Here is an 8,318-nt window from a genome sequence, read left to right on the forward strand (position 1 = left end):
TACTTATAATTTCTTGAAAAACTTTCCGTGACCTACTCTACATATTTTAATTGTATTTCATGGTTTTCACAATATATAATAATTAAAAAAAATAAGTAGATCCTTAACCTTTTAAATTTTTTACAAATACATATATTCTTGATGAAATTTATAAATATAAAAAAAAAAATTTAACTTTCATAAACGAAAGATAATTTCATCTTTTCATCTATTTATCTCACATAAATCAAATAGAACTGACTGACCTGATTCTAATATTATTTAGATGTTTATTATAATCTATTATATATCTCTAATTTTATAACTAAAATGTGTTATACGTTATTTTTTTATTACAATTGGAATTAAATTTTTTCTTTAAAATTAAGAAATTCTCCTCTTCTCCTTACTAATTTTACAATTAAAATATGCCGCAAATCACTCTCTTATTATATTGTAATTGAAATTAAATATTTTCCTCCAAAATTAAAGAATTCTTCCTTTTTTCTTACTAATTTTACAACCAAAATGTGCCACATGTCACTCCTTCATTGCAATTGAAATCAAATCTTTCCCTCAAAAATTAAAGAGTTCTCCCCTCCTCCCTCTTTCTTTCTCTATTTCTCTCATTCCTTCAATCATCACTCTATCTATTTTATATATCATTATCAATAACAATGACTAATTACTAATTTGACAATCAAAATATGCAATATGACATTCTTTAATTGCATTAAAATTAAAATATACCTATATTATGTATCATATATTACTATCTAATTTAATAATCAAATGGATCACATGACACTCTCTTATTAAAATTGAGAGAAAACATTTTTTTCAAAATTAATAAACTCCCTTCCTAAATTCTCTCATTTACCTCTCTCCATTTTTCTATTTCTCTTTACTATTTGTACTCTATATATAATTTATATTTTATATTAGTAATTTGACAAATTAAAATATGTCATCCGATATTTTTTTACAATTAAAATAAATTTTTTCTTTCAAAATTAACAAGCTCTCACTCTCATTCTTCATCTTTATCTTTATCTTTCTCTCTCATTCTCTATTTTTTCTATCTTTCTCTTCTACAGAAAACAAAATTATCAAAATAATATAATTTAAATAAAGATTATTATTATTATTGTTATTATATACATAGTTTTTTAGTTTTTTATTTAGTTTTAAATTTTCACCGCTTATCTTTCTAATCTATATTTTCATTTCTCTTTCAAATATTTATTTCATATAATTTAGAGAGAATACTAATGTTATAATTAAAAGTTAGAATCAAGATTCAATTGTTTTAAAAAAATTAATTTTGAGTTAATTTTATAATTATGAGTATAATTTTTTTATGCTAATATCTAATTATATTTTAATATATAGAGAGAGAAAAATATTATTTTTAAATAACAAAAATAAAAATTAATTATTTCTATTTATGCAACAGACTTAACAATTAACACCTAATTAAATGTAAACGTATACATGTTAAATTGTTTTAAATTTTAGATAACGAATGTTAAAATTAATTATTAATAAAAAAATTAAATTTTTCATATAAAAATAATAACTAAAAATCTTATTATTTGATTTTTTATCTACACTAAAAATCTTATTATTTGATTTTTTATCTACAGATACCTTAGTTTTCTTAGTCAAAGACTTTTGTCAACCTATGACTTTTTTTTTATAAAAATAGTTTGATTTTATAAATCTTTTATACCATACATAATCTATACTGTTAGAACAAAGTAGATCGTAATTTTAAAAAATTTATATTCTCGTAATAATATTACCAGTAAAAATATTAGTACCATACTAAGAAGAGCCTAAAGTTTTCGGGACAAAAAAATTTATAGTGACAACAAACGTGCGTGTTTTTTCTTTTGCAACAATGCAACAGTCTCAACATACTCCTTCAAATCCACACCCAACTACTCCTCAACTCTCTCTCTCACAAGAACAACTTCATCATCAAACTCCTTTAATTTCTTTATACGTCTTCTACGGCCACTTCCACCATGCCCACACCCTCTTCTCCACCCTCCACAATCCCACCTCCACCCTCTGAAACCAAATCATCAGAGCCCATGCCCGAACTCCAGCAGCTCTTTTCAAATCTATGGAGTGCTACAATCGCATGGTGGCTTCTGGGTCGAGCCTGATGAGTTTACGTAACGCATGCGCACGTAGTGGTTGGTTGGGAAAAGGGAGCATCTGTATTGTGTAATATCCTGCATTTTTTTAAAATCTAAACATGAATAAATTGTGATTTTATTTTATTAAATTTAAATTTTATAATTTTGGAAATTATTTTATTAAAAATAATTAAATAGATTTAGAAATAATTTCATTTCAAATCAATTAAAATTTTTAAGTAATTTTATTATAATTGAATATTTTATATAATTTTAATAATTAAAAAATAAAAAAATTGTACAATTTAATTTAAATAATTTTTATTACGAACAAATTATGACTTATTATTAATTTGAACTTTTATTTTATAAATTAATCAATTAAGAGTAATTAAATTAATTTTATTAATATTTTGAGTTAAGTTAATTAACTCCGCCTATGTTACACTTGCAATACATAGCCGGTCCCAAGTCCGGATAAAGGAGGAGGGTTGTGTTAGGTTGTTGTCCGGAAGTAACACGCTGTATGGCTCGAGTACGGTGTCAAATGAGTAAGAGCCGCTGCATCGGTGCCCGGATGTAGTGTTAAATGAGCAAGGGTTCTCGCGTTTTCGTGAACGGACGAGGGTAAATAAGCTAGTTCACAAAGTAAAAGGTAAAGGTCGGAATGCTAGTGTACAAGAAAAGATAAAGATAAAAAGGGAGTGCTTTAAAGAGTGGTCTTTATGCCGCAACGTAGATAACTGGGAAAAATATAAGGCGGCTAAGAAAGAGACAAAAGTAGCTGTAAGTGAAGCAAGAACAAGAGCATATGAGGGTCTCTACCAGTCTTTGGGCACAAAAGAAGGAGAAAAAGGTATATATAGAATCGCAAAGAACCGTGGAAGAAGAACGAGAGATTTGGATCAGGTTAAGTGCATAAAGGATAAGGATGGAGAGGTGTTGGCTCAAGAGGAGAAGATTAAGAAAAGGTGGAAGAGCTACTTCTACGAGTTATTTAATGAGGAACAGAAGACTCTTACGAGCCTTGGTCGATTATGCACAAGGGAAGAAGATCAAAATTTCGACTACTATCGAAGAATTCGAGACTTCGAGGTAAAAGAGTCTCTAAAGCAGATGAAAAATGACAGGGCAGTAGGACCTGATAATATCCCGATTGAGGTTTGCAAGGGTCTTGGAGAAAAAGGCATTAACTGATTAACCAAGATTTTTAATGAGATTTTAAGGTCAAAGAAGATGCCTGATGAGTGGCAAAAGAGCACCTTGGTACCTATCTACAAGAATAAGGGGATATACAAAGTTGCGAAAATTATAGAGGGATCAATCTTATGAGTCATACCATGAATTTATGGGAAAGGGTGATAGAACGGAGGTTGAGAAAAGAGACACAAGTAACAGAGAACCAATTTGGATTCATGCCAGGCAGATCTACCACTGAAGCGGTATACCTTTTAAGAAAGATGATGGAGAGGTATCGTAGTAATAAAAGGGATCTACATATGGTGTTTATTGATTTGAAAAAAGCGTATGATAGAGTACCAAGGGAGGTCTTATGGAAGGTTTTAGAAAAGAGGAGGGTAAGGATCACATAAATTCGTGCAATTAAAGACATGTATGATGGGGTCACAACTAGTGTGAAGACTTAAGGTGGTGTGACAGAGGAATTTTCTATTGGTATAGGATTACACCAGGGATCATCCTTAAGTCCATATCTTTTCACATTAGTCTTGGAAGTACTCACAGAGCACATCCAAGAGCCTGTGCCATGGTGCATGCTTTTTGCCGATGATATCGTCCTTATAGGAGAGTCAAAGGAAGACCTAAACAAGAAGTTGGAGGTATAGAGAGAAGCTTTAGAAGTGTATGGTCTGCACATAAGCCGTAGCAAGACGGAATATATGGAATGTAAGTTCAGTCCGAGAAGGGAAAACCCTAATATAGAGGTGAATATTGGAGAATGTAGAGATTGAACATGATGTAAATCATAGGATCCAAGCAGGGTGGTCAAAATGGCGGAGTGCATCTGGTTTTATATGCGACAAAAAAGTGCCTTTAAAACTTAAAGGTAAATTCTATCGCACCGCTATAAGACCGGCTATGCTTTATGGTACGGAATGTTGGGCGGCTAAAAGAGAGCACGAACATAAGTTGAGTGTGGCAGAGATGAAGATGTTGAGATGGATGAGTGGTCATACGCGATTGGATAAAATAAGAAATGAAGATATAAGGGAGAGAGTTGGAGTAGCACCCATTGTGGAAAAGATGGTTGAATCGCGTCTTAGGTGGTTTGGACATGTGAGAAGAAGACCGATAGAACATCCAGTCAGGAGGGTGAATGAGATGGAAGATGGATAAGGGGCGAAAGGCAAAGGAAGACCTAAGAATACCATCCATGAGGTGGTCAAACGAGATCTACATGTAAATGGTCTCTCTGTAGACATGACACATGACAGAGCACAATGGCGTCGTTTGATTCATGTAGCCGACCCCACTTAGTGGGACAAGGCTTTGTTGTTGTTGTTGTTGTTGTTGTTTTGAGTTAAGTTAATTACAATTTTTGTGTAATTTTTATAATTGGTTATTCCATATAATTTGAAATTAAAATTCAGTAATAAAAGTATTATATAATTTAATTTAAGAAATTTGTATTATGATTAAATTACGATTTATTTTATTAAATTGAACTCTTAGAAATTAATTTATTAGGAGTGATTAAATTAACTTTTATAAATACTTTAAGTTTAAGTTAATTAATGTTTATGTACAATTTTTATTATAATTAGTTGTTTTATACAAATTGAAAACAAGTTTTGGTAATGGAAAAATAAAGAAAAGTTATATCATACAATCTGAATAATTGATATTCTCGGGTCTAAACCATATTTTATAAAATGAGATTATTATGTTTACTTTATAATTTAAATTAAAAATAATTATTTGAGCTCATTAATATATTGATAAATAAAATTTTATGTTCATAAGCTACTTATGTAAGAACTTTTGTATATATGTATACGCTTGTTTATTTTCAGTTAAAAAGTATTTCCGTTTTTATTTAAAAAAAAAAAACAGCGATACAGTTTCGAGTCAAAAGTTCCTATTTTATTATTGCGTATATGAAGCAAATCATCGTAATACTTTTTGCTATCAAAGTGGCGCAGCCAGAAGCATGATATTCTAATAGTGAGAGTGTTACATATTGCAAAATTTTGGTCAAAAGGGTATTGCTACAATTTGTTTGTGAAGACAAGTTTAGTGAACTTTTATGCGATATATGGTAGTATTGAAAAAGCGCATCACGTATTTGATGAAATGAATCAAAGAAATGTTGTTAGCTGAAACTCTATGCTTGCTGCTGGTATGTTAGGTGCAGTGATTTGGATGGGGTCAGAGAGGTTTTTGATGAGATGCCTTGTAGAGATATTGTGTCTTGAACCACTATGGTTGTCGGATGCGCTCGTGGTGGCAAGTGCAAACAGGCTCGGAGTTATGAATTTTTTAATATATTACCTTATAATTGGATATCCGAAACTCTCAAACAACTTCACTAGAAAATCTAAAAATTTTTTAATCTTCGAAATGATAATGATTGTTGCCACTAGTAATTTTTTTGTCCTAAAAATTTTAACTTCCTTTCGATATGGCACTGTAACGTACACCTGGACAACGCTATAATCAGATTAATCAGTTTTATTTAATTTGTGAGAGATAAATAAAAAAAAAGATAAAATTTTCCTTCATTAATAAAAACCAAAGATCTTTTTGTATTTAAATGTCAAAAATATATTTATTAAAAACTTAAAAGATTAAAAATTTAGTTATTCTTTTTTCTAGTTTAAAATCAATATCTTTAACCCATGTCTTAATGTCACACCCTATCCAGTATCATAAAAATAAAAAAATGTCTTTGAGAATGCTCACCTTACCAAAATATACGTTAACTGCACAAAAAGGAGTTTTAATTGTCAATTTATCATATATTTTCAGTACACTTTTAAACTTTAAATTTTGTCTATACCCAAACTCTAAATGTGGTGAGTATTATGATTTTAATTTTATATTAAAAAATGTTAGAAGATTATTAGAATTTGTTATTTTTTTATCATCACTTAATTATTAATTCAATTTTTTTTTGTTTAATTTTTTTAGTCTAATAATCCAATAATATACTTTTTTTTTTTCATTTTCAATTGAAGATAAATGTTTATATTAAAAATCAATAAATAGAAATAATAGAAATAATATTTAATCTAGGCACAATAATATTAATTAAAATTAAAATAACTGTATAACCATTTTTTTTTTTAAAGAGCCGAGGGATTTGGTGGAGTCATTGTCCTAGAAGTGAAAATGTCTAATTACTTAATGAAGTAAATTGATAAAAATACACATAAAAAAATTTTTGAAATTACAAAAATACACACAACAGAATCAAATTTTTGATGTACAAACTAAAGATAGCTAATGATGGGCAAAAGTGACCTATCTTTAGTGGAGCTTCGCTTTTGTTTGGTTTTGTGTATGTGACTTAGAATGTGAGTAACTGGCACTGTGTATATTATTTTGGATAAATGAGGTGAAAATTTATCATTTTTTATTTTATTAAAAATAATAAAAAAAATTAACATTTAAGGTTAGAGTGCTCCAAATAGATAGAACTCTTAATTTAATCTAGGATGTGAATGGGGCAGGGCAGGCCGCCTCCCTGCTCCCTATTTCTGCTCCCCAAATTTGTTTTTTATCTCTATTTTTGTTTTTCATCGTAGAAGAATATTGCTTCTCATTTTTATTTTTTACAGGGTCTTATTTTTTGTGGAGATTTTATTTTTCATCTCTCTGATAGTTCTGACTAATTATTAATTTTCATAGGAATAGAGATGAAAGTATTTATCCTATATAAAAACAGCAAGATTTTATGCAAAAAATCTAAACAATAAGTTGGTGATTTCTTTTAAAATGACTTCTTTCAAATCAGAGCACAGAGCAGTGGACGAGGTGAGGGACACGGCAGCAGAGAGGAGAATGGACATGATGACAGAGTTGTGAAAAGGAACGCCACGAATATAAAGAATGACGCGATGATGGTGATCGAATGGTGAGGGAAGAGTGGCAAGGGAGTGACTGCAGAGAGGTTGGATGGAGTATGGATGAGGCTAGGGATCTATGAATTGAAAAAAGGTTATGCAAATGAGGATTATAAATTTTGGGTTTCTCTCTCACTCTCTCTCTCTCTATATATATAGCATGTGAAATAACTAAAAAACATATATGAGAAATAAACTATTAAGAATAATTAAATAAATTTATGAAATTCGAAAATTAGCAGAGACGGAACAAGAATCCCTGCTTGGGTCTCCACGCTTGCCTCGGAGAAATTTTACCCCCAATTTCCATCCCCGCAAAAAAATTCTTCACAGTCATATTTCTATTCAAGACAGTTTCTGTAGAGATTTTCACATTTCGAAAAATTTTGCCATCCCTAATTTAATCCCATTATAAAGAGGTGAGAAAAACAAAAAATTGTGGTTGAAGCTATGTCCAAGTCTAAGGATAAAAAGACTGTCATGAAAGAATAGCAACATAAAACTGGTGGATCATCCATTAGAGATATACTAAAGAAAAATAAGAAAAAAACACCATTTTAAATTTTTAATAGTGACAAATACTACCATAACATAAAAGTAGTGTCATGAAAATTACACACAGCAGAGAATTTAGATAAATAATTCTTTCATTATCTATTTTATAAGATATGCGTGTACTCACATGAATGTCTCGTTTGTTTAATTATTTGAATTCCAAGTTAATGTCAATTTTTTATCATATTCTTTAATTTTCTGTGAATTAGAAACCTGACATGTATTATCCCAATCTTTGGATATTAAATTTCTATTATTTTTAAAAGTGAAATTATTAATTTTCACTCCACTTACCCCAAAGAATAATACACAGTGCCAGAAACAGAGTTCTACCAACAATAAATTATTTTTATCTATTGTTAATAACTATTTTTAGTGTGTATATTAGAATTTCGGTTCTTTTGTATATATTTTTGTGATCCCAAATCTTTTTAGATGTATTGTTATTCATTTACACGACAGGTCCAATGAGATAATCAGTTTATAACAAAAGTAGAAGGTCTGACGCCATGTACGATGGGATGATAAATTTGTGAGGGAACATAAATATTAT

Source organism: Arachis hypogaea, chromosome 6 (genome assembly GCF_003086295.3).
Source record: "Arachis hypogaea cultivar Tifrunner chromosome 6, arahy.Tifrunner.gnm2.J5K5, whole genome shotgun sequence".
In the NCBI taxonomy this organism is placed as follows: domain Eukaryota; kingdom Viridiplantae; phylum Streptophyta; class Magnoliopsida; order Fabales; family Fabaceae; genus Arachis; species Arachis hypogaea.